This window comes from Arvicanthis niloticus, chromosome 4 (assembly GCF_011762505.2).
Source record: "Arvicanthis niloticus isolate mArvNil1 chromosome 4, mArvNil1.pat.X, whole genome shotgun sequence".
NCBI lineage: Eukaryota > Metazoa > Chordata > Mammalia > Rodentia > Muridae > Arvicanthis > Arvicanthis niloticus.
Window position 1 is genome coordinate 8,986,622 of NC_047661.1, and position 24,775 is coordinate 9,011,396.

General features: G+C 38.3%; 1 pseudogene; it reads right to left on the reverse strand.

Moving 5' to 3' along the window:
- Nucleotides 1-932: 932 nt before the first annotated feature.
- Nucleotides 933-1,047, reverse strand: LOC117708039 (small nucleolar RNA SNORA17; annotated as a pseudogene).
- Nucleotides 1,048-24,775: the final 23,728 nt, after the last annotated feature.

Here is a 24,775-nt window from a genome sequence, read left to right on the forward strand (position 1 = left end):
ATTCCACCTGCCACAGGTGGTGATGGGAGAGTAGGTATCTCTCACTTGTCCACTCCACCACATGGAAGGCAAGTGGTAAGACCAGGTCTCCCATGCTGTTATTTTTGGGGTCAGCTCATCCACACCTCAAGCAATGTGCATGCCCACTTTCCCAAGCAGTAGTCTAGGTGTGAGGTCAACTCTCTTACTTTCAAGTCTCTAGTACCAGCTGTCCCAAAATATCTAGGTGAGGAGTGTGGTCAGATCTGTATAGCCTTCAGTCACTGACATGATCCTGGGCAACAGCCCAGACCAAAGATGTCTGCCTGAACTTTGGTGGTAAGAGACCCCTGGGCTGTGGACCCATATGTGATCCCCAGTGGCAGCACTAGCCAGGATCTCAGCATGGTCCCTGATGGGATCACTGGTTATTCCCATTAAGCTGTTCCTCACTACCCTCTAGTTTCCAGTTCTCCCTCTCTTCATTGGGCTTACATTTCTGTTTCTCTCTCTCTTCCATTTCTCCAGCACATACACACTCCTCTTAGTAGTGCTTGGAGTCCCTGAGTGTCTTGGCTTGTCTCAGGAGTGCTATGCCCAATGTGTGCATTATGATGCCAAAAAGGGGTCTCCTCGGGTCTAAGGTATGGTCTCCTCCTTGTCAACCCCAGCATCTGACTGGTGATCATCTCTGGCTAGCTATCCATGTGGAGACCACAGCACTGGTCTGGTCGTCATTTATTAGAGATCTCAAGATAATTCCTTTGGTAAGGTTTTGGGTGTGGTGTATGGGGTGTCCCAGGTGGGGTTCTTTTAGTGTCTAGATTGTTCTCACTCCTGGGAGCCCATCTGGGCCTGCAAGGTGCTGGACTGATGGTCATTTCAGGCTACTTCTCTGTCCAGGAGCCCTGGCACCAGATTAGTGGTTATCTAAGAGTTGATTTTCTTCAGGGTATGTTAGGCTACTAATCATTCAGATGCTCATAGTTAAAACATAACCCCTCTCCTCTCTGCCTACTGACACACATGTGACACAGCAGTCAATTGTGCTACACACCTATAGGCAGGAATAATTTGATAATCTTTTGGTAAAATTGAAGCTAACAAATGGCCCTGTCCATTGGATGATTATTCTGCTGTTAGACTATGAACAGAAATTTTTGAAAAAAGTAAATATAAATAATTGTGAATGTATATAGTTTTTAGAAATCAAAGTTAAGTGAACAGCTTGCTAAAATATTTAAAGGTTAAAATCTGGTAGACATCGATTTAGCTGAATGCAAACAACAGATATTAACAATCCTTCTTTAAAGAGAAAGAATAGAGCTTAAGAGAGAAATCAGTTTTTGTTTTGCTTTCCTATCATGTTTTCCCCAGAGAGGAGAAAAGGGACAGAACAGATAAATGTGGTGCCTTTTGGTTGAAGCAGGGGAAGGTACTGTGGTGATTAAAACAAATTTGTAGAAAAATGTACTGGTTGTAGATGGGTTAGATTGATTCATGGTAACACAGTGATGTCATAACCTGGAAGCTAGGCAGTTCTGCCAGGAGCCTCTGCAAAGGTTGCCCCTACAGCTGGAACAGAATGCATTTCCTTATTGTTCAATTCATAGCATTTTCAATTGAATGATGAAATTAGTATTCAGTGATAAATACATCTTCAGGGGATAGACTAGGTTCTGCTCAGTTCATTGTCAGTCTGATGGGATATTTTACTGCATTCCATGTCAGGGGTTAGGCAATAAAAGCATTTCATTTTGAGGTTAAAATCCATTTCAGTCAAGTGGATTGCAAATAATTACATCATAGGACCAACTCACAATTTTCTAGTTTTAGAGAAGGCAGAATTGTAAATGAAATTTAGGTTATAATAGCAATTTAAAATAATGATAGACATAGAATGCTACAATTGAAAAAGAATTTACATACATCTAATTTACTGAGAGAACTGGCTTGGTGTAGTCAGGTTACTTGTCTCAAGCCAAGTGAATAAGTGACTAACTCTCAGCAAGACCTGAGGATTGATGGCTGCTAGTTCCATGCTCTTCTTGTCACCATAGTCCTGACTGCTCCCCACCCCACCTCAGAAGGAAAGTCTACTTTTAAATTTTCTTATCTCAGGCTAATAACTTTGATATTTTCAACTGCTTTGAAAGTTTTTTTTTTTAGCTTTGATCCATTTATATTTCTCAGATTTAGAAGGATTTCTTTAAATAGTGACATTTCTTGTTAATATTTCACGCTTCTCTAAAAAATCATAAGTCAACTTGGAACAGTGTATTCTTTCCAGAAAACTCATGAGAACATGCCTCATCAGTTTAGGAGCAGTTTTATGACAATTAACTTTGTGACTTTTAGGAAAGTAACTAACATAAGATAATCCTTATGATCTGCAAAGTGAAGTTGAAGTAATTTAATTTACTGTATGGTCTTAGTTTGTTCTTAACACATTCCATCTTCTAGAATCTTCTTCAGTGAAGTGCTTCACTGGATATTACCATGTGTTATGTCTTGAGTGAAAGGAAGTAGAAAGAAGAGAAAAGGAAAATATAAATATCGTATATGTTAGTGCTTGGATATTGATTCTCAAAAATTATCATTTTTCTTTAATTAATATGTTTTGCTGAATTAATTAAAAATGATTCCCATATTTAAGTCATTTTATTTTATAACACCTTCAGAGTTATAGTGCACATACACATAGACAGCCAGACAGACACACAGACACACACACACAGACATCCACACCAATTTATTTGTTGGCTTATATGGTAGAGGCTCTATAGTCCAAAAATGGTTGTTTGCACGCTAGGGATACAGAAAAAGAGAACTTGGTTGGTAGCTTTTTAGCTCACAATTCTAGAGGCCTCAGTAGTCACAGTCTAGCACTGAAGACCTGAAATATTTCTGGAGCAGTGCTGGTTTCAGCCAAGGAAGCTAGCATCTAACATCAATAGAAGATGATGGTGTTGGCAGGACAGACACTAAGGGAAAAGCTAAAGTAAGCAGACATCCTGTTTTTCCCTAGGATGTATTTATACAGAGGTCTGAAGATATTATCTACTCTGAGGGCAGGCCTTACCCACTCAATTAATTCTTTCTGGAAACATCTTCAAAAACATACCCAGAAGTCTCCCAAGTGATTCTAGATCCTGTCAACTTGACAATCAAAATGAACCATTACAACTTGTATATATAACATACTGAAAATGAATGCTCATGATTTCCTCATGAGACATACCCAGCATATTTTAGAGTTGGCATCAAATCAAAATCAGAAGATTTTATATCTCAGAATTCTATGTTCTCTTCCTAGTTACATTTCTTTCAGTATAAAAGCTTCAAAGATCAATAGCATTTAAACCTTTTATGTCTGTTTCTAATTTTCCTACCCCTCTCCACCACTTTAGAGAAATTTTTTTGTCACCCCTATTCAGCAGAAAGAAGCCATGGAGAGTTGTCAGCCCAATTCCTTGAATTTGTGTGTCTGACTATGGTTATTTTACAAACTGTAGACAGGTTGTCATTTAAAAAGATAATTAAGGGTCATGATTTTGAACAGGGAGGAAATAGATGGGATGTATTACTAAATTTATTCTTGAATAATGCATTGTATAGCCATAGTGTTACTTGATAGAAATCTTTGTAATTGATATAAAATTGAAGCTATAATTTCTTACATTGGTACAAAATTTACATATTGACATAGACGTATGGTTTTCATTGGTATAAACCTGTGTATTAGTACAAAATTTGAAATTAATATTGTTAGTCTTAGGTATTGTGCCTATGCAACTCATTTAAAAATACAAGGCTTTGACCTAGTCCTTCTAATAGCTGCTATTAGAAACTGTTTAAGATGATTAAGAAACAGAAGTTAAGGGCCAGATAGTAAACTCATGGTGAGGTTAGACTCAAATTTAATTTTAATAAAGTGCTTTCAATTTATTAAAATAGAAATAGCTAAGAGTAGCTAAGCCTTAACACTTCAAATACTCTTTACATAGATAAATAGACATCAAAAACATCAGAAATCCACCGAACGTGACATTTCATGTTATTTCATTATTAAGGATCTTTTGACAACGAGACGTGTCTGTTCCTGACAGCTTCCTCATTCTCCTTCAAAGAATAATTGAGTATCTTTTCCTCCAGGCAAGGTTGCTTATCATGGCAAGGTAGCCACAGGGCAGAAATTGCCTGTTTTATCTGAAGACAAAATACTGTCCAAAAGGACAAACAGATGTGAGATAGTTGACTACTAATCTCTGCCGAGACAGTAAGCTAGTCCTTAATATTCCCACTTCATTTCTGGGTCTGCCAGATAGCGCTGGACCAAGAGGTTGAAGACAGATGCTCCAGTGTTATAAAAAATTAGGGAACTGTTCAGATACTCAGCTGTCTCTACAACTGTTTAAATTCTACAAGCTATGTTTGGTGCTTCCTATAGACTCAAGTAATATTTAATTACTTTCAGATTTCTTTTTTAATTTTTATTTATTTTTTATTGGTCATTTTATTTATTGACATTTCAGATACTATCCACTTTCCACATTCCCCCCGAACCCCCTTATCCCATTCTCCTCCTGCTTTTATGAGGGTGTGCCCCCACCCATCCACCCACTCCCACCTCCTCACCCTCTAATCCCGCCACACTGGGGTATCTAGCCTTCACAGGACAAAGGACCTACTCTCCAACTGATGCCCGACAAAGCCATTCTCCAGTACATATGTAGCTGGAGCCATGGGTCTCTCCATGTGTGTTCCCAGGTTGGTGGTTTAGACCCTGGGAGCTCTGGTTGGTTGGTATTGTCGCTCTCCCCATGGGGTCCCAAGCCCCTTGAGCTCCTTCAGTCTTCTATCTAACTCCTCCATTGAGGACCCTGTGATCAGTTCAATGGTTAGCTGTGAGCATCTGCCTCTATATATGTCAGGCTCTGGCAGAGTTTCTCAGGAGACAGGTATATTAGGCTCCTGTCAGCATGCATTTCCTAGCATCCACAACAGTTTCTGTCTTTGGTGACTGCACATGAGATGGATCACCAGGTGAGACAGTCTCCGGACAGTCCCTCCTTCAATTTCTACTCCACACTTTGTCTCTGTATTTGCTCCCGTGAGTGTTTTGTTACTCTTTCTAAGAAGGACCAAAACACCCACACTTTGGTCTTCCTTCTTCATGAGCTTCATGTGGTCTGTGAATTGTATCTTGGGTATTGTGAGATTTTGGGCTAATATCCACTTATCAATAAGTACATACCATGTGTGCTCTTTTGTGATTGGGTTAACTCACTCAGGATGATATTTTCTAGTTCCATCCATTTACCTAAGAATTTCTTGAATTCATTGTTTGTTATAGCAGCATAGTACTCCACTGTGTAACTGTATCACATTTTCTGTATCCATTCCTCTGTTGAAGGACATCTGGGTTCTTTCCAGTTTCTGACTATTATAAATAAGGCTGCTATGAACATAGTGGAGCATGTGTTCTTGTTATATGTTGGAGCATCTTCTGGATATATGCTCAGGAGTGGTATAGCTGGGTCCTCAGGTAGTACTGTGTCCAATTTTCCAGGGAACCACCAGACTGATTTCCAGAGTGGTTGTACCAGCCTACAATCCCATCAACAATAGAGGAGTGTTTCTTTTTCTCCACATCCATGCCAGCATCTGCTATTCCCCAAGTTTTTGATCTTAGCCATTCTGAATTGTGTGAGGTGGAATCTCAGGATTGTTTTGATTTTCATTTCCCTGATGACTAAGGATGCTGAACATTTCTTTAGGTGCTTCTCAGCCATTCAAGTTTTCTCAGTTGAGAATTTTTTGTTTAGCTTGTTTTCAGATTTATGATGGAGTTGAAGACTAATTATAGTCTCACAGGAAAACTTAAGTTGCTTAACATTAAAAGACATGATATAGATATGAAAATATAGTTTTCAAATGGTGTTACAGGCTAAAATCAAAACATAATTCTGGTATAGAATTGTAAACTCTAAGTTAGAAGTGTGGTAGAGTACTTTATTTAATTGACAAATATGATAGACTGGATGTTAATTGTATATCATACTCTATGCTTTACATAATTGTTGTGGTTGTACTCAACTTATGTCTTAGAGAAGAGGGTTTTTTTTGTTTTTGTTTTATTTTTAATTTGGACAGAAAGGGTGAGGTGTTTGAGACTGGTTCTAATGTTTTGATTCAATCAGGAATTTGCATGTCCAAATGCTAAAGGTCCTTTTCTGCAATTGGTTTGTTATCAATCAATAAAGATGACAACAGCCAATAGCTGGGCACAGGGCAGGACCTTTAGAATTGCACAGGTTAGGACAAAAAGAGGAATGGGGCAGAATCACCATGGCTCAGGAGTAGAAGGATGGGACTCAGGATCAGCTGTAAATAAAGTCAACCAGAAATGTGAGACTTTTGGATAAGTGGGTCTACCGAAGCAAGGGAAGGCTTAGGAGTCTTTAATGTAGTTAAAGAATTTTCAAAATAAGCTAATGTATGTGTGTATCTTTCATTCATGGGCCCAAAGATAGCACCTGGGTGGGTGTGCATTTGTGATCTGCTGGGAGCACAAAGTGGTATAGCCAAAAATCACTGCTACAGGTTACGCTCAGTACAATATTTGATTTCTAAATATCTAAATATCTAAATATCTCAGTGCCTAAGAAATTCAAAATAAACTTAGCAACACTATCTTTTATAGTCTTCATCCTCTGATTCACTCTATCATGCCTCAAATGGCCCTAACAATTAGGCACATTGTATTATATTGACATTATGATTAGTGCTTATGATTCAGAATCCAAAAATCATTCATTTGTTATTTATACACAGACTCATTGCTGTCTTCTAAATCATAAAAATTGCATGCATTTTCTGATATTAATTAATTAGTTAATTAATTGATGGTGATGAGTGCTCTTAAAGTGTTCAATTAGATTTTTATGCTAAAAGCATATCTCAGTTTGTGTTGATGTGTTCTCTGAGTGGAAAAAGAAAGTCGAACACTCACCAGGATGTCACATAGGTGCTGTGTCGAGGCCTTCTCACTGTTGGTGATGTTGTGCTCAATAATTTATTTAAATTAATTATTTAAATTAATTATTCAATTAATTTAGGTAAACTTTGCCCTTTAAATGATCTATGGATGCTACTTGGAGGTTCTGTGAATACTTCCATTGTTTTTTTCCCATCTGTGGAAAAATTCTCTTCTTTTCCATGATCAGTCTTCTGTCCAGATGCCTATGTAACAGCATTTTACTAGGTCTGTTCTGTGAAATACTTCTCAAGCTTTGTGTGACAGGGGTCTCTATAACCAATCTTACTTTTGATAATTCAGCAGTGCTTTTCCCTGCTGAGCCATATTACTGACCCTTAACAGTTATCTCACACAAGACAGTTTTTCTTACTTGCTTAGGTCTGCTCTTTTGTGCCTGTAAATCCTCTACATGTCACTATTGGGAACTAAAACCTGACGGTCATATTCATGGTACATGTGCTTCTTAGAAAATTATTTTAAAAGCATTTTTTGTCTTACATTTATTTTTTTAATTGTGTTTGTGTATGTGTTTGTGAGTATTCATGTTAGGAGGTCAGAGGACAACTTGTGAGAGTCAGTTTTCCTCATCCACCATGTGGATCCAGGAGTTTGAACTCCATTCATTAGACTTGTTAGTGACAAATACCTTTGCCTGATGAACCACTTTGTCAACCCTGTTATGATTTTTTGACACAAAATGAGACATAAAATGGATCTGTACTACAATTTCTAATATTTTGTTGAGAAGCTCAAGAAGGGTTTTTATTTTATTTAATTAAACTATTTTTTCTCTTCAAAACCCAACATTCACAGCAAATTAAATTTCTTGTGTTTGATTTGTTTCTACTTTGTATAATCTCAGTTTCTTACTATGGTGTGGGGCAGCGGGTTATGAGAAGCAGCTGGCTCAAGCATGAGCTTGAAACCCCAGACCGTTATTGGACGGCAGGAGTTTGGCTCTGCTCCTGGGCTCTGGTTCTTTTCATTAAAAAAGTTCTCCACAGCCCCTCCCACAGAGAGGCCTATGGCCATCAGTCAGGCCTCAGGCCCTAGAGAGATTTATATACTAATGAGGTACCTGAAGGCCAGACGGTGGAGCCAATTAAGCATTCTTCCCCAGCCCCTCTTTCTCCCTCCCTATTTAACTCAGGTCTGTCCTGGGTTTTGGGGGGTGCATCCATATCCATCCACCATCTGCCATGACATTAAAGCCTGTAAAAACCCATGGACTTTTTCGTGTCATTGGGACTGCACTGTGAGGAACCATGGAGAAGCCTTTAATGAGCCACTATAGCCACAGCCGTCATGCTTAACTTCCAGCCTGGAGGAACCCTCAGCATCTCCAGCCAACTACCTATACTATGGCAGGTTTTTCAGGTTAATTTTATAATATTTATGTTTTAGTGAAGCTCATGTTTGAGGTGACTTAAAAATATAGCTATCAGAATGCTGATATCCTCCAAAATTGCAGTCAAGGTCAATAGCCCTAGACTACTAATTAGCTCTAGGAATGGAATTTGCTTATAACTTTCTTGTCTCAAATGAAGTTCTCTTTTGTCTAGCTTAGAAATATTTTTTATATATCTGTACAAGTATTATGTTAAAAATCAAGGTTTAAATCTTCAGCTGTCTAATGTTTAGAGTGCTAATTCTACATTCAATCATAGTTTTCTGTTTGACTCTATTTTCTGAAGTGTGTTGGTATTTCTTATATCTATGCAGCAATGCTGTCTATGGTTTCTTGAACTAGAAACATGGAGAGGGGAGGAAGGGAGGAAGGGAAGGAGGAAGAGAGACTGTGTGTGTATGTGTGTGTGTGAGAGAGAGAGATAAAGAGAGACAGAGAGAGACAGAGAGACAGAGAGAAACAGACAGAGACAGAGACACACACACACACAGAGAACACAATAACATCCATTGGTCCATAAATATGTTCAAAAAGGTACACGTTAGTAGGATGAATTGCTATTGGAGTGATTCTGAAGCAGCTGGCCACATGGCACTCAGGAAAATAGGCATGCTACGTCTTCTTTTAAAAAAGGTTTGTGTGTGTGTGTGTGCATATGTGCATGCAGGTGCCCAAATAAATCAGAATAGTATGTGAAATCCCCTGGTGCTTGAGAGTTACCTGTACTTGTGAGCTTCCCACTATGGATGTGGGAAAATGAACTCTGGTTCTTTGTAAGAGAAAAATGCAATTTAACCATTGTATCATCTCTCCAGCCTCCATGGTATGCTGTATCTTGACTATTTTTCTTCAATCATTTTTTTATTGAGTAGAATGCAAATAGATGCATTTCACTGTGAAGTTTTTCATGTGTTCCAATCATTACATTTTACCCTTCTTTGTATTTCAGACCCTAGTCATTCTTCTCTCTTCTCTCTCTTGAGGATCCCATTTCCCCTTCTGTTTTCAGTACACACGTATTTTACTACCTTGCCTTGTTCCTTTCTTTAATGCCGCTTTAAGACTTCTTGCTGTTTCCATTATCATTCTTCCTCATCCAGCCACACCTGCACCCACATCTGCACAGAGAGACTTAACTCTAGATTCTTCATGTGAGCAAAACCATGTAACATTTGTCTTTCTGAGCCTGACTCTCTTTACTTAACATAATGAGCCCCAGTTACATCCATTTTTCTACTAAAGTTCAGTTTTAACAGCTGAATAAAATTGTACTGTATATATCCCTATGTTTGCTTTAGTCACTCGTTTATCAAAGGTCATCTAGGCTGGCCCATTTCCTGGATGTCCTGAATAGTATAGCAATAAATACAGCAAATATTTTTGTAGTATGCTGATCTAAGTTTCTTCTAGTATATATCCAGTAGTGATATAGCGGAGTCATATGTTAGTTATATTTTTAGTTTCGTAAAGAATGTTCATTCTAATTTGATAGTCACTGTAGTCATTTACATTTCTACTATCATACAGAGAACTCATTCCCCATCCTCACCATCACCTATAGTCCTGCTTTTTGCTGGTTATCTTTCTGACTGTATGCATGTATAATCTCAAAGCAGTTTTAAGTTTTATCTGCTTGGTGGCTCAGAATGCTGAATGCATTTCAAACATATTGTTCATTTGCGTTTCTTCATTTGGCTGAAATGAAGTTCATCAGTCTATTAATCTGGTCAGTTTTTATCTTGACATAATTTGGAATCACTGGGAAAGGGAACACATCAACTCAAGAGTTGCCTCTGTTAGGATAGTCTATCAATATTTCTGTGGAGAGTTGTCTTGCTAGATGATTGTTCTCACTGTGGGCAGGACCATTTCTGGGCACATGGGCATGGGCTATATAAGAAAAGTAGCTGAGCAAACAAGAGTGAATAAGCCAGGAAACAGTATTCCTGGCTTTTAAAAATAAATAAATAAATAAATTTTGGGTTTCGGCTTCAAGCTTATGCCTTAAATTTCTATCCTCATTTTCTGTAGGGGTTGTAACCTAGAAGATAAACTTAGCCCCTTCCCCTAGTTTATTTTGGTCACAGTATTTTTTTTTTTGTCATAGCAAACGAAAGCAGGCTAGATAGATGGATATCTATTGATTTGATGTCTGTTATTTGTATTCAGTTTTTGGAGTTCTTTTAAAACTCTAGATATTAACCTAATGTTGAATGTATAGTTGCCAAGATTTTTCCTCATCTTGTAAACTTTTTGTTACACTTTGCTGTACAGACTCTTCTTAACTTACTTGGATCCTATTGGTTAATTCTTAGAATTATGTACCTAATATCAAGATCCCTCTTTCTCACTCATCAGTTAAGACTTGAACAGAGAGTGGTTTCCTAAAATGGAAACAGTGCCTACCTTCAATTTAACAGTAATAGATATTTCTGAGATCATCCCTGATCTGGTTGATTTATGAATGGGAGATAAGGGGCATGCAACTTGGAGATGTTGAAAGAAAAAAAATCCACTTTGGTGGTTTTGGTGTTCCTTTTTCAGGAATGTAGCAGGAGAGTGAAGAATGTTAGTCCTGCACCTTAGCTGTTTCCAGTCCTGTGAAATCAATTAGTTCCACTACAATCGGCATACTTTTTTTATGCCCTAAGTAGAAATGAATAGATTATTTAGGTTTTATGTGCCTTTTAATGTTGATGCTTTACTTAATTAAGTTGTATGTGTGGTGTATATATGGTGTATGTGGCTGTGGGCATACAGAGAACAATTTCAGTTATTGGTTATCTCCTTTTGCTTTTTTTGAGATAGGGCCATTGTGTTATTTGCCATTGTGTATACCAAGATAACTGGCATGAATGTTTTAAGTGATTCTGCTACCTTAGCTAATCTCCCCATAGGAGTACTGGAAATGCCTAGAGAGTTAAACTCAGATCTTTAATCTTTGCACAGAAAATACCTTATCTACTGAATCCACTCTCTAGTCTTCAATATATTTCTTAGAAGCTCACTAACTCCTGAATGATATCCTCTCCTAAGTGCTCAAAAGCTAGAAAGAACTTTTCTCTGTTTTCAAGTGTGATTGAAGCTTAATCCCTAGAGAAAAGATCTTTCTGTGCCTTAGTTGTTTTCTTTAATATTGAAGAATTTTGGCAGCTTATTATGGTTCCCTAGTTGCCTATTTCTACTCTTTAGCAGCCAAAATGTTGTGTACCTATGTTGGTCACTGGAGGATCATTTAGATAAAAGAGTATAATTCCTAAACTGCCAAGAGATCATTAGTGAACAAACTATTAAGAATTATGATGTGTTCGGTAAAATGTCCAGGAAATTGGAGATCTAAAGTAACATGCTTTCCTTGGATTTCAGTTCTGGCTCTGAAAATGTTTCATAACTAAAGATATAAATCTGTGTGCTGATTTTGGCAGATTAATTTCCAGCCATTGTTTATTTAAGAAACATGTCTCCAACTGAGTTTCACAAATAGAGTTGAAGTAATTCAGTTAGAGAAAAACATTCCATTTACTGGAGAGCTTAGCCATGAGAAGAAGATGCTGTCTTTTCCAAGGGTTCTCCTGCTGATATTTATGTACTTGTAGCTGTTAGCCCAGTAATGCTTTTGCAGCCCAGCTGCAGACATTAAACCTGACTTTTCAAAGGAGCTTGATTGTTCCTAGAAAAATATTACTTCATTTATTATTCTTTTTATTGCGTGATCTTTAGAACAGATGTGGCACATGAATGAAAGAAACACATATTAATGCACTTGCCTGGCATAGAGACATATGTATATAATCCCAGCATCCAGGAGGCAGAGACAAAAGGATTCCAAGTTAGAGGTTAACTTGAGCTACATTGTGAAATCCTATCCCCAAATGATATTTCTTTCAAAGGCTCAAAACTGTTAAGCATGAATATTAGGATGAAACAGAGCTTTATTTGTTGCTCCATTTCCAATAAAACATCAATTTTCATGTAATTAAAATAACTGCCTTAGTTGCTTTTCTGTTGTTGTGAAGAGATACTGCAACCAGGGAGACTTATTTACTGGGTCATTTACTGGGTTCTTACAGTTTAAGAGGGTGAGTCCTCCACTATCATAGTGGGGAGCATGGCAGCAGGCAGGAGCAGTAGCTGAGAGCTTGCATGTTGAGATAACAACTTCAGTTGGGAGGGAGGGAGAGAGGGAGAGAGAGAGAGAGAGAGAGAGAGAGAGAGAGAGAGAGAGAGAGAGAGAGAGAGACTTTACCAGGAGTGGTATGGGTTGTGGGTTTCTGCAACTTAAAAGTCTACTACCATTGTGGAGTACCACTCCCCTTCTGCCCCTCGCTTGGTCCTTTTGGCTGGGGCAGACACCTGGCTGGTCTGCTCCAGTGAAGACACCTTATCCTGAACCTTAGGAGAGCAGTGGATAAGAACCCTCCCTCACAACCCTGAGCCCCAGAGGTACAACCCACCCAAACCCCACCCCTCCAGAACACCACTCCCCTTCCACATCTCACTTGGTCCATTTGGCTGGGGCAGACACCTGGCTGGTCTGTTCCTGTGAAAACACCATATCCTGAACCATCTTAGAGCAGTGGTGTAACCACTGCAATCACAGCAAAGAAGGAACAACTGCACTCAGAGCAGCAGGATATCAGAATCCCAGAGGCAGCCTAAGTCACAGGAGCTCTTCCACCCAGGAGCTCAGGATCACAGGATCACAGGATCACAGGATCACAGGATCACAGGATCACAGGATCACAGGATCACAGAATCACAGAGACATCTGGACTCTGAGGAGTTCTGACACAAGCAAGATAACTAAAAAGACAGGCTCCAGTCAGAGACAGTGAGTGCAGGTAGCACTAAAATTAACCAGATGGTGAAAGGCAAGCACAAGAACATAAGCAACAGAAACCAATGGTACCTGGCATCACCAGAACTTAGTTCTTACACCATAGCAAGTCCTGGACACCCTATCGTATCAGAAAATCAGGACTGAGATTTAAAATCACTTCTCATGATGATGATAGAGGGCTTTAAGAAGGACATAAATAACTCCCAAAGAAATACAGGAGAACACAGGTAAACAGGTAGAAGCCCTTAAAGAGGAAACAAAAAAATCTTTTAAAGAATTGGAATAAAACACAACCAACCAGGTGAGGGAATTAAACAAAACCATCCAGGATCTAAAAATGGAAGTAGAAACAATAAAGAAATCTCAAAGGGAGACTCCCCAGGAGATAGAAAACATAGGAAAACATAGAAAATCAGAAGTCATAGACGAAAGCATCACCAACAGAATACAAGAGATAGAAGAGAGAATCACATGTGCAGAAGATATCATGGAAAACATTGACACAACTGTCAAAGAAAATGCAAATGCAAAAAGCTCCTAACCCAAAACATCCAGGAAATCCAGGACACAATAAGACCAGACCTAAGGATAATAGGCATAGATGAGAGAGAAGATTCCCGACTTAAAGGGCCAGTAAATATCTTCAACAAAATTATAGAGGAAAACTTTCCTAACCTAAAGAAAGAGATGCCCATGAACATACAAGAAGCCTACAGAACTCCAAATAGACTAGACCAGAAAAGAAATTTCTCCCATCACATAATAATCAAAACATCAAATGCACGAAACGAAACCAAACAAAACAAAAATACTAAAAGCAGTGCAGGAGAAAAAGGTCAAGTAACATAAAGGCAGACCTATGAGAATTACATCAGACTTCACACCAGAGACTATGAAAGCCAGAAGATCCTGGACTGATGTCATACAGACCCCAAGAGTGTCAGAGGCAGCCTTGCTTATACAGTGAAGGCCTAAAATCAGCAATAGGCCTAAGTCAGTCTGCTAATAAAAAGTTTTGGTTTCTGTGGAAAAACACTGAAACAGATAGTTATAAGGTATTATAAACATGCAGCTTTAGTAGAAATTTACCAACCTGGTTAGTCATAGACCTTGTAGATAAGTAGCCTTGGTGGATAGTACCAACTTAGATAAGGACAAGTGAATCATAGGCAGAATCATAGTGACCTGTCCCCTGAACCCTGTACCCAGCAGATACCTTCTTCTGAAAGATATCTGTACTCCCCCTGAGCACCTACACTCCTGTGTCATCCCCTTCTCCACATCCTACCCTTTTGTGTTTATAATGCCTGGGTGAAAAAGTAAAAAATTATGGTTTGATCAGCATATAGACAAGCCATCTTTCTTTGAGTTTGCCTGTTCCACCATTCTCTCTTTCAGGTGATCTCCCCAAACCCTGTCCAATGCCCTACTGGATAAGGCACAAGAGAAGACACATGCCAGGCCAGAGTACTATACCCAGCAAAACTCTCAATCACTATAAATGGAGAATCCAAGATATTCCATGAAAAAACCAAATTTACACAATATCATCCCAGATATCCAGCCATACAAAGGATAATAGATGGAAAACTCCAAACAAATGAGGGAAACTACAACCTAAAAAAAGCAAGAAAGTAATCTTCCAAAACATCCAAATGAAGCTACAAAAATAGCTACAAAACATAATTCTACCTCTAATAACAAAATAACAGGAAGAAACAATCACTTCTTCTTAATAGCTCTTAATATCAATGGATTCAATTCCCAAATAAAAAGATGTAGACTAACAGACTGGATACATAAGCAAGACCCAGAATTTTTCTGCATACAGGAAACATACCTCAGTGACAAAGACAGATACTACCTCAGAGTAAAAGGATGGAAAACAACTTTCCAAGCAAATGGTCCTAAGAAACAAACTGGAGTAGCCATTCTAATATCTAATAAAATCGACTTTCAACCAAATGTTATCAAAAAAGATAAGGAAGGACACTTCATACTCATCAAAGGAAAAATCTAACAAGATGAACTCTCAATTCTGAACATCTATGCTCCAAATGCCAGGGCACCCACATACATACAAGAAACTTTACTAAAACTCAAAGCACACATTGCACCTCACACAATAATAGTGGTGGATTTCAACACCCCACTCTCAGCAATAGACAGATCATGGAAACATAAACTAAACAGACACAGTGGAATTAATGGAAGTTATGAAACAAATTGATTTAACGGGTATCTATAGAACATTTCATTCTAACACAAAAGAATATACCTTTTTCTCAGCACCTCATGGTACTGTCTACAAAATAATACATATTAATTGGTCAAAAAACAGGCCTCAACAGATACAAAAAGATTGAAATAATCCCTTGCCTCCTATCAGATCACCATGGACTAAGGCTGGTCTTCAATAATAACAAAAACAATGGAAAGCCCACATACATGTGGAAACTGAACAACCCTCTGCTCAATGATGACTTGGTCAAGGAAGAAATAAAGAAAAAAATTAAAGACTTTTTAGAATTTAATGATAATGAAAGCACTTCATATCAAAACTTATGTGACACAATGACAGCAGTGCTAAGGAAAAAAACTCACAGCTCTAAGTGTTTACAAAAAGAAACTGGAGTGAGCATACATGGGCAACTTGACAGCATACCTGAAAGCTCTAGAACAAAAATAAGCAAATACAACCAAGAGGAACAGACTTCAGGAAATAATCAAACTCAGGGCTGAAATCAGCCAAGTAGAAACAAAAAGAACTATACAAAATATCAACAAAACCAGGACCTGGTTCTTTGAGAAAATCAACAAGATAGATAAACTCTTAGTCAGACTAACCAGTGGGCACAGAGACAATATCCAAATTAATAAAATCAGAACTGAAAAGGAGCTATAACAACAGAAACTGAGGAAATTCAAAAAATCATCAGATCCTACTTCAAAAGCTTATACTCAACTAAACTGGAAAATCTGGGTGAAATGGGCAATTTTCTAGATAGATACCAGGTACCAAAATTAAATTAGCACCAGAAAAACCATGTAAACAGTTCCATAGCCCCTAAAGAAATAGCAGCAGTTGTTACAAGTCTCCCCACAAAACAGCCCAGGATTAGATGATTTTAGTACAGAATTCTCTCAGACCTTCAAGGAAGACCTAATACCAATTCTCTTCAAACTGTTCTACAAAATGGAAACAGAAAGAACACTACCTGATTTGTTCTATGAAGCCACAATTACACTCATACCTAAACCACAAAAAGACCCAACAAAGAAAGAGAGCTTCAGACCAATCTCCCCTATGAATATCAATGCAAAAATAATAAAATTCTCACAAACTGAGTCTAAGAACACATCAAAACAATCATCCATCATAATCAGGTAGGCTTTATCCCAGGAATGCAGGGATGGCTCAATATTTGGAAATCTATCAATATAATCCACTATATAAACAAACTCAAAGAAAAAAAACCACATGATCATTTCAGTAGATGCTGAGAAACATTTGACAAAATTCAACATCCCTTCAAGTAAAAGTCTTGGAAAGATCAAGAATTCAAAGCCCATATCTAAACATAGTAAAAGCACTATACAGCAAGCCAATAGACAACATCAAACTAAATGGAGAGAAACTTGAAGCAATCCCATTAAAATCAGGGAGTAGCCAAGACTGCTCACTCTCTACTTACCTATTCAGTATAGTACTGGAAGTCCTAGCCAGGGTAATTAGACAACAAAAAGAAATCAAAGGGAAATAGGAAAGGAAGAAGTCAAAATTTCACTATTTGCAGATGATATGATAGTGTACTTAAGTGACCCCAAAACTTCCACTGGAGAACTCCTAAACCTGATAAACAACTTTAGCAAAGTGGCTGGTTATAAATCAACTCAAACGAATCAGTAGCCTTCCTCTACTCGAAAGGTAAACAGGCAAAGAAAGAAATTAGGGAAATGACACCCTTCACAATAGTCACAAATACAATAAAATACCTTGGTGTGAATCTAACCAAGCAAGTGAAAGATCTGTATGACAAGAAGTTTGAGTCTCTGAAGAAAAAAATCGAGATCTCAAAAGATGGAAAGATTTCTCATGCTCATTGACTGACAGGATTAATATAGGAAAAATGGTCATCTTGCCAAAAGCATGCTACAGATTCAATGCAATTCCCATTAAAATCCCAACTCAATGCTTCACAGAGTTAGAAAGAGAAATTCTCAAATTCATTTGGAATAACAAAAAACCCAGGATATTAAAAACTATCCAGGATATCCACAATAAAAGAACTGGGGGAATCACCATCCCTGATTTTAAGCTGTACTACAGAGCAATAGTGATAAAAAAAAAAAACTGCATGGCATTGGTACAAAGACAGTAAGGAAGTTCAGTGGAATAGAATAGAAGACACAGAAATGAACCTGCACACCTATGGTCACTTGATCACAAAGGAGCTAAAACTGTCTAGTGGAAAAAGGACAGCATTTTCAACAAATGGTGCTGGTTCAACTGGTGCTCAACATGTAGAAGAATACAAATCGACTCATTCTTATCTTATTGTACAAAGCTCAAGTCCAAATGGATAAAGGACCTTCACATAAACCAGATACACTGAAACTAATAGAAGAGAAGGAGGGGAAGAACTTTGAATACTTGGATACAGGGGAAAAGTTGCTGAAGAGAACACCAACGGCTTATGCTCTAAGATTTTGACAAATGGGACGTCATAAACTTGCAAAGCTTATTTAAGGCAAAGAACACTGTCATAGGACAAAATGACAACCAATAGATTGGGAAATGATGTTTACCAATCGTATATTTAATAGAGGGCTAATATCCAACATATACTAAGAACTAAAGAAATTAGACTCCAGACAAACAATTAACCCTATTAAAAAATGAGGTATAGAGCTAAGCAAAGAATTCTCAACTGAGGAAACTCGAATGGCTGAGAAGCACCTTAAGAAATGCTCCACATCCTTAGTCATCAGGGAAATGCAAATCAAAACAACCCTGAGATTCCACCTCACATCAGTCAGAATGGCTAAGATCAAAAACTCAGGTAATAGCAGATACTGACGAGGATATGGAGAAAGAGGAACACTCCTCCATTGTTAGTGGGATTGCAAGCTGATACAACCACTCTGGAAATCAGTTTGGCGGTTCCTCAGAAAATTGGACATAGCATTACCTGAGGACCCAGCTATACTACTCCTGGGCATATACCAGAAGATGCTCCAACATACAACAAGGGCATATGCTCCATTATGTTCATAGCAGCTTTATTTATAATAGTCAGAAGCTGGAAAGAACCCAGATGTCCTTCAACAGAGGAATGGATACAGAAAATATGGTACATTTACACAGCTATTAAAAACAATAAATTCAAGAAATTCTTAGGTAAATGGATGGAACTAGAAAATATCATCCTGAGTGAGGTAATCCAGTCACAAAAGAACACACATGGTATTCACTCATTGATAATTGGATATTAGCCCAGAAGCTTGCAATACCCAAAATGCAACTCACAGATAACATGAAGCTCATGAAGAAGAAAGTGGGTGCTTCAGTCCTTCTTAGAAGGTGTAACAAAATACTCAAGGGAGCAAATTTGGAGACAAATTGTGGGACAGAAACTGAAGTAGGGGCCATCTGGAGATCATTCCACCTGGGTATCCATCCATGTGCAGTCACCAAAGGTAGACGCATCATTTTGTCTAAGATTAAAGTGGGCTTTGCTTTCATTCTTCAAGTATCACAAAGTGAGTCCTGAGGCAGAGGAGATGGCTCAGTTTTTAAAGTACTTGTGAAACTTGTTCCACAGAGGATAGAGTACTGGCTCCAAGTAGAGCAAGCTGGAAGCCCCCAGAAGGTGCAAGAGACAAGGAACTGATTGATTCTTAAATCTGTTGCAGCTTCCAGATGGCCTTGTCTACACAGTGTTAGCCCAGCAACTCTCTCGGCAGAATTCTCATTTTTATACCTGGGGGACAATGACTTTTTGTTGTTTAAAGCTGCCGGTTGAGTCATGGATTACTGAAGTATCACTAGGGAACTCCAGCATAGAATACAACACTGTGTTTGACTCTTAAAAAGGTAAACATTAGCAAATGAGCTTTTAGCAGTGCAGCACTGTCTGTCTCCTGTGCCTCATAGGTTGGTCTGCACTCTGAATCTCCATCCCCTCTTCTTGAAGATGGAAGTCCTTTATTGAATTTGTCAGACTGTCCTGACAGCATGACTTGTCATACGTTGGCAGGTTCAATACCTGAATCTAATCTGGTCTCTTCTTTTGGTGAGCTTATGACAACCCCCAATAGTGTAGGATGTTGTTGCCTTGGTCCAGGCTCTAGCCCTGCTCATCATGTGTCATTGTGTTTTCTCTGATGGGTGCTAGAAAGTTCATAGTGCACACTTGGGAGGTCAATTCCTTAGAGGGTATGTGCAAGTGCTTGGTATTCAAGAGAAGGCAGCTATATGCCAGGAAGTCCTCTCCAAAGTATTTACTAGTTAAAAATCAGCCCACCAAATATTAAGTTTCCCAGTGCTTGTGAATATTTATTGCTGCAGTCAAAAGGATGTGTTTTGATCAAAATGAAAGATATCAATTAGAAAGTCCTTGGTGGTGTATCTTTTTACATATTTCATGTCTGAAGTTTTCTGAGTCGAAGTTTAGAAAATACTAATTTCCTCATATCTTCATTCAATGTCAAATTAGCCACATAAGCTTCCTCTTATAAAACTTATAAGGGTGCCTTTGAAGGCTTTACTAGTCTGTTTGCCTTTCATTATGTTGTTATCATTCACATACTGAATATTTCATCCACTGAGGAACAGTAAAACAGGAGCAAGCATTTTCTCTCTCCTGAGTTGTGCTTGCTTTTGGACAATGTTGATTTTCTTTGTAAGTGTTTAATAATGAACACACTTCTGTTCAGGCTCTGTGTTCTCTCTCTCTGTCTCTCTGTCTCTGTCTCTGTCTCTGTCTCTCTCTCTCTCTGTGTGTGTGTGTGTTTGTGTATGAGAGGAGACAGAAGAGAGAGAAAGACATAAACATATTACTAGTTGTGTATTTCAGTCAGTTGTGACGAATCACATTGTTTTGTACCAAACTCTTCTCTCCTCTCCCATCTTTTTCCCTCTCCTCCCGTCTCTTCATCTCCACTCACTCTTCTTTCTTTTTCTTTATCCTCTCTTCTTACCATTATTTGGCTCCTATGGGCTTTTTAAATGAAGGACAAACATGTCAATCTGGCATAGATACTACAGGACTAGATAATATTTAGTAGCTTCCTCATGACAGAAGGAGAGTGATTGCTTCCAGCTTTGATGCTAACTTATACTTTCTTTTTAAAATTAATGTAGCATCCATTAGTGATGTGAACCAATAAGTGCTATGATGTCATGCTTATCCATAGATGTTTGGTCACAGGCATTTACATCATCTCCTGTTCCTAGTTTACCTCAAGCAGCTCCTCTCCCCCCCCCACTTTAGAATATTGTTCCCCTTCTGTTGTATTGCTCCTCTGTCATTTTTTTTGAGAAGGGCTCATTCTGTTCTCTAGATTTGCCTGAAATTCACTGTGCACTATTCAGTACATGCTGGCTTCAAACTCATGAACATCCTCTTGTCTGACTGCTGGGATTATAGATGTGTGTCATCATGATTGACTCTCATATATATGTAAGGATCCATTGTAGTTTTTTTGTACTGTGTAAAAAATACTATGTAGAAATTATAAAACACATAGCTTAAATCACTAAAATGTGCTTATTTGGCTTTTATATTTTCTGTTTCCAAAGAGAAAAAGGAAATGAAAGAGAAATAAAACAACACCAATAATAGTAAAATATTGTCCATATCAGTAGAGGAGTGCCATTCTGAGGGTGAAAAGATACAAATAAAATACCTGATCTTGGACCTGGTGATAGCAGCAATTGTCTCGGAAGCTGGCCTAGGAGCATTGGGCAGCAGAGGTGTGTGGTGCCTTCTGGTCTCACTGAAGTCATTTTTCTTCTGGATCCAGAAGTGAATTCACCTCTGAACTGAGGCTGCTTTATTTTTGTGGACAATGTCATTTCACCTGACAGTGCCACGGTGGGTCAGGACCACTATGAAAAAGACTTCTTTCCATACACTGTTCTCAGTGATGAAAGTGTCCACTGTCTATGAAGCAGGGGTCCCTGAAGTGGGAATTCCATTCTACAAAGAGAGGTGGCACTCTTCCTTGAACTTGACCTTCTTCTTGAAGCTCAAACACTGTCTCCCTTCTTCAGAACACCTCCCCTTCTTTATGTTTGAAGTTGCCTCTCTAGCACCCCCCTTAGCAAGAGGGGAAATGGTAGACAGGCCTCTTTGACTTCTCTTTCTCTCTTATTTCCCCTTGTTTATTTCCATCAGCAGTCTGCTTTAGACTTCATGCCAGTGTCTGTCATGTCCATTAATTGTTTTGATTCCTAACCTCTTCTAACCACCTAAGGTGCCCAGAGCCCAACAATCCCTCTCTTATTACCTTTTGTTATGGGTCAAGTAGATGGAAAGGACAGAAATTGTATGGGGAAGGTAGGAGACACATAACAAAACAGGAAACTACAAAGGTGAAAAAACCCTGAAAATGTCTAAAGGAAAACAGGGGAAAACCTTATGACCTTGGCATAACTTCTTTTATAAACAGTATGTAGATAGCAGACACAATATTGTCAAATTGAAATTCATCAAAATGCAACATTTCTATAAGCTGTGGATAGTGAACTTTTTTTTTTTTTTTTTTTTTTTTTTTTTTTTTTTTTTTTTTTTTTTTTTTTGTCTTGTGGGCTTTCCAGTCTTTGTTCTAACTATTCAAGCTCATCATTGTTGTAATAGAAGCCATGGAAAACTATGTAAGGAATACATATGGATGTTTCAATAAATATTTAGTTTTTGTTGTTTTTTTCACATCTTCTCACCATTTAAAATTTCTTCTCATATATACTTCATCCCATCCTGAGTTCTCACCCCCAATCTCTCCCCTCTCTCACAGATCCATCTTTCCTCCTCCTTCTCTCAGAAAAAAGTAGGCCTCCTAGAAACATCAAACAAACTTTGCATAGCAAGCTACAAAAAGACCAGGCACATACCATCACATCAAGGTAGGACAAGCCAACCCAGCAGGAGGAAAAGATTTCTACAAGTAGACAAAAAAGTTGGAGAAAACTCTTACTTTCACTGTTAGGATTCCCACAAGAATATCAAGCTACTCAGTCATAACATACAAACAGAAGACTCAGGTCAGACCCCTGCAGGCTCCCTGACCTCTGCAAGCCTCATGAGCACCAGTCAGTTGGTTCTGTGGCTCCTGTTCTTGTGTTCTCAGGATGTTCCTGACCCCTCTAGTTCCACCAACCATTAATGCTTCCCTAACTTCAACAGGACTCCTGGAGTACTACTTAATGTTTGACTGTGGGACTTTTCATTTGTTTCCATCAGTAACTCAGTGGAGTCTCTCTGGTCTCTTTGATGACAATTGCTAGGCTCTGGTCCTTGAATAATTTGCAGGCAGGACAAATTTTAGGTAGAAGGTTTTGTAGCTGGGTTGATATCCTAATTCCTTTGCTTGAGGTCTTGCCTGGTTATAGACAATGATTGGCTCAGGTTCCCTGTTCCCCATTACTAGGTGTCTTTGTTAGGCTTACTCCCATAGATCCCATGGAGTTTCCATTACACTAGGTTTCCTTCTTGCCTTTGAAATGCCTTGCCCAGCCCCATCCCAGTCATTTGTACAACCATTTTCTTTCTCCCAATAAATATTTACTTACAAAAGCAAGTAGGATATAAAGTTTGGCCCATAGGCATTGTGAACTAGCTGGACTTCTAGCATGAGCTTCATCAAAAGTAATGATTTCCCCCAAATTGTAATGTCACTTTATTGCAGAAGCAGGACCAAGTTCCAGTAAGAAACTCAGTTTCTTTTGCTTTATAATGACATTCCTTCCATTATTAAAACTGAAGTCAAGATTGTCTTCTGAATACATTCATTTTTTTTTTAAATTGTTACTATTTAATGGAGGTTTGGCTTGCATGTATGTCTGTGAATCTCATGCATCCCTGGCTTATAGAGATCAGGATCAAGGATCAGACTGGAGGCACCTTTGTGAGCCAGCATGTATGAGCTGAGAAATAAACTTGGGTCCTTTGTAAGAGCAACAAAGTACTCTAAACTATTGAGCTATCTCTCAAGCCATATTTTAAGAACTTAGTTATGTAGATTTGTAACTATCTTCAAAAAATTGCACCCTAGTTTTTAAAAAGTACTTTGCTTAGTGTTTTTTCTTGCTGGTAGGAACGAATTAAAATGAATGATTCTGCATTTGTTTTCTGGACAAGTTATTTGAAACCTCATCCTCCTTGCTGTATCATTCATAAGGGGATATGAAAAGTGACTTTGTGTTCATGTGACATTTTATTTAAGTCTCTCAACAAGCAGAAGCATGACAGCTATTCATTTATATTTTGACATGATTATTGAGAAAATCACCAATCTAAGTAATCACACAAAATGGAGCATGACAGGGATGTGATTGCAGATCTTCCCTATAAAATGATGATTGTAAAGAGAAAAACAAGAGAATAAAATTAACTGATCTTCACTGGATTCTGCTTTTTCCATTTAATTTTTGACAATGGGAATTGAACCCAGTGCCTTCTGTATGCTAAGCACATTCTCTACATTGAGCTACCACCCCAAATATATAACATTTTTTAAAAGAACATTATAGGTTCAAATGAAGTAGAAATGGAGAAACACTATGGCTTTATGATACTAATAGGGAAAGGCTGATTTCCTGAGATGAGACTATATCATATACTTTGTGAAGTTTTCTTATACTATCTCATTTTGTCTTTATAGCATCATCTGCAGACATATCTAATGTCTTCATTATATAGATAATACAGCTGAGGTCCCAGAAGTTTATCAACCTTTCTAAGTTGGTTGTGTAAATTTTTCTGAGGAGGGTAAAAGTGGATTCATCATAGACAAGGTGCCAGTGATAGAAACAAGTGATATTTCCTACATACAGCTTTAGAACCAGTGAGTCTTCCTAGATGTCACTTAAAGAAACGGCGTGAGAGATCACTTATACAATCAAAGGCATCTTCTGGAAGGCTACACACCAAAGGCAAAGATAATTACTAGTAACTTGTAATTAACATGTATTGTTGGAGAGGCAGGGCCTTGTGGGTCTATCTCTATGAGCAGACATTGTCTATGTCTTTTAGAAAGTATGTGGCCCTGAGTTCCTCTCCATTTTGAATGATGTAGATCAACCTAATCTTGTACAAGTCTCTTCTAGGTAGTCACAGCTGCTGACAGTTCAAGAGAACACTGGCCATGCACAACAGAGTTTAATTCAATTCCAGATCTATTACCAGAAAAAAAAAAGTGGCATGAAGGATAGGGGTGGGCTGGAGAGGTGGCTCAGCAGTTAAGAGCACTGGCTACTTTCCCAAAAGAGCCAGGTTCAAAT